The sequence below is a fragment of the Onychomys torridus genome, chromosome 8 (assembly GCF_903995425.1).
Source record: "Onychomys torridus chromosome 8, mOncTor1.1, whole genome shotgun sequence".
In the NCBI taxonomy this organism is placed as follows: Eukaryota; Metazoa; Chordata; class Mammalia; order Rodentia; family Cricetidae; genus Onychomys; species Onychomys torridus.
This window is the reverse complement of record NC_050450.1, coordinates 55,010,167-55,013,783: the sequence shown is the minus strand read 5'-3', so window position 1 is coordinate 55,013,783 and position 3,617 is coordinate 55,010,167. Positions and strand designations below refer to the sequence as shown.

General features: G+C 42.2%; 1 pseudogene; it reads right to left on the bottom strand.

The window, feature by feature from the left end:
* Positions 1 to 1,761: 1,761 nt before the first annotated feature.
* LOC118590232 lies at positions 1,762 to 3,390 on the bottom strand (annotated as a pseudogene).
* Between the last annotated feature and the right edge of the window lie 227 nt (positions 3,391 to 3,617).

Genomic DNA, 3,617 nt, shown 5'->3' with positions numbered 1-3,617 from the left:
CCCATCTCTACTTTCACTCTATCAATCCCATAGAAATAATTAGTCTTCATGTGCATTTTTCTTTTTCTTCTTTTCTTTTTTCGTTCAAATCATTCATAGTTAATATATCAATACACACAGAGCTATTGGCATCTCTTTACCACTTAAAATGATTGGCTTTTAAGGGGTGGGCGTTTTGCTGTTGACTAGTCCTCGGTTTCAGAGTGAGTCCATGGTGATGATGATTGTTGGAACAGACTGTTCTATTCTTGGGAGAAGTAGGTATAGAACTAGGTGTCACAAATACCAGTCTGATGCCTCAATCCTTCTACAACCTAGACCCTTCTTAGCTTTGAAAACTAGTCCAATGAAAGAAAAAGGGTGACTTAAATAATAACTTCTGTCAATGATCTGACATGAAAAATCAAGACATGTCTTCTTCAAAAACTATCAATCATATAGTAATGTTCCCCTTAACAAGAGTAACCTAGACAAAAGTCCGAAGAGTCCAAAAGGATGTTTATATGTATATTTAAAGAAATTGCAAATGATACTAATAAACTCCTGAGTTAATTCCAAAAGAACACAAGCAGATGAATGAGACAAGGAAGTCAATAGAAGATGTAAAAATGGAATTCAATCAGCAAACAGAAATGTTGAAGAAAAAGACCCAACTGAAATGAATCTGGAAGTGAAAAATTCATTAAGCCAAATTAAAAAAAAAAATCAGTGAAAACTCTTAAGAGAATGGATCAAAAAGGGAACAGACTATTAGAACTTGATGGCAAGGTAGAATAAATGGAACATTCTGTGGAGGGGAGGACAATGATACATTAATGGAAATATATGGAAGGAGCATGTGAGAACTTTGAAACACCGCAAAAAGACAAAATCCATGAAGTATGGGTGGGAAGAGGGGGGAAAATTCCATGCTGAAGGCATAGAAAATATTTCCCATGTAATTGCAGCAGAAAAATTCCAAAATCTAGGAAGAGCAAGACCCATTTCAATACAAGGGGCACATAGAACGCCAAATAGAACACCAACACAATGCAACACAAAACAAAACCCTCCTGACATATAATTCAAGTAGCAAATATTCAGAACAAAGAAAGTGTACTGAAATCTTCAAGAGGTAACCACAAAGTCACATACAAAGACAGGTCCACGAGAATAAGAGCATATTTCTTAGCAGAATCTTTAAATGCCAAGGGTTTGGAATGAAGTATTTCCAGCTGTGAAGAGCACAACTGCCAAGCCAGACTCAGCAATGCTGCATATCATAACAAAAGGAAAAGAACAAGCTCCATCGGGAATTGAGGCCACTAGACAGTTCTACAGGGTATAGCAAAAGTTCTTGAGACTGAACAGAACGAGAGATGTATCCACGAGGTTGCAGGGACTAATTAAAAATGACAGGAAAATGGATAAGCAAATGAGGAATAGGAAAACACCAAATACAACAAAAGGAATATAATGACAGGAATTAATACACATCTTTCAGCAAGAACTCTGATTATTAATAACCCAATTCTCTAAGCAAAAGACACAGACTAGCAGACTGGATTAATAAATAGGATCTATCTATTTGTTGCCTCTAAGAAATACATCTCACCATCAAAGATAGAAACCACTTTAGAGTAAAAAGTTAGAAAAGGTTATTTCTTTGTGTGTGTGTGACCAAATAATCTTAAGTTTTATTAAATAACCTCCAGTGAGAACACAGAAGACTAATCAAACATTTCCTCACCACCAATTCACCTCATCAGGGAGGTGTGCCTCTCAATGGAGGCGGTTTTGGCCTCAACCCCGACCAGCTGCTGGAGTAGCATCCACAGTGGAGCAGGGGTTCTTGATAGTCTCATCCACGGATACAATAAGGCATGCAGCCTCAGACGCTGCTGCAGTCAGGGCATGCGCACCATGGCCTGCTCCCACACGAAGGCCTGGAAGTTGTTGGCAATGTCCTCATTGTTGATGTCCACCCCATACAACATAACCCCCTGTGCATGCCAAGCCTGCAGCTTGTTAAGGATGTTTGTGGCATCGAAGCCAGCATTGTCACATAGCTGTTGTGGAATAACTTCCAGGACCTTGGCATATGCCCTGATTAACAACTGCTGTTTCCCGGGAATGGTCCTTGAGTAATCCCGCAGGTATTTGGAGAGCTCCATCTCAATGGCCCCATCACCAGCTACCACAGAGTCATTCTTGATGGCCCTCCTCATGATCATGATAGCATCATGCAGGAAATTCTCTGTCTCCTCCATAAACTGCTCAGCCCCACCATGGAGGATGATGGGTACATGTCTTGGCCTTAGGGCAGCCAGTGAAGAAATTATACCTCTCGCCTCCAATTTGGGTCTCTTTAAACACCAGGCAGTGGCCCAGCATATCTGGGTTCAGAGAATTCACACTGGTCTGGATTGAGCCTCCACAGGCCATCATTGTCCTCTTCAGATTCTCCTCTGGCACGTGACCAGCACAGAACATATCCCTATCAGCAAAGTACTGGGTGGCCACATCCCCAGTGGGGAGTTTGGACAAGATGATTTTAGCTCTAGACTGATAGATCTTCTCTAACTTGTCATAGAAAATGTTCCACTCAGCATCAACAATTGCCTGGCAATCCTCCACCATGTGGACTCTGATTTCAGTATTATCTTTCTCTGCTTTCAGCTCGAGCTCAACATTTACGAGGGTGAGCTTGCAGTTCTTATACTTCTTGGGCTGCATTTCAAACCCAGCATAAGAGAAAGTCTTCTTGAATGCGACAACAGCCGCCAGCTGAGACTCCTCTAGGGCTCCACCCTGCACTTTCTTGATGCCAATCATTTTAAGCTGCAGCAACTCATCAAGCATCATCACAGCATCAACCACCATCTCGGCGAAGAAGGTCTTCTGCTGAGAGATCAGCTGGAGCTCAGGGCTGTCATTGCACACTTCTCCAGCATCTTACCCTGTTCTACTTTATCTTGCTTCTTCAGTCACAGCAATCTCTTTGACTTTGTCAACAGCCAGCTGGGTGTCTATGCAGAAAGCTCGGATGATGATCCGAAGGTGCAAACCTTCCTCCACATAGGGCTTCACCTGCTTCAGATACTCGGCAGCCAGCAGGGTCACTGAGGTGGTGCCATCACCAACTTCAGCGTCTTGGGATTTGGCAATGTCCACTAAAGTCTTTGCTGCAGCATGGATGACATCTAGGAGTTTCAGAATTGTAGCCCCATGATTAGGAATTTTTGCCTTGCCTCGACCATCCACAATAAGCTTGTCCATGCCACGGGGACCCAGTGTGGTTCTTCTGGCCTCAGCAACCACCTGGCAGGCACTGATATTACTCACAAGCTGAGGGATGCTTTGGGAGCTATCAGTCGCTTCTTTCAACAGGATAACTGGTGTGGGCATCATCTTGGAAGTGGCTTCATGGGCCTGCAACTTGTCTGTTCTCATAGAAAAAGTTATTTCAACTAACAAAACTAAGAAACAGCAGGCATCACTATTTAATATAAATCAAAATAGACTTTCAGTCAAAACTGATAATAGATAAAGAAAGTCACATCATACTGTTTAAGGGATCAATGTAGTAAGCAGGTATTGCAATTCTAAATGAACACGGAGTGAAAATAGGGGCACTG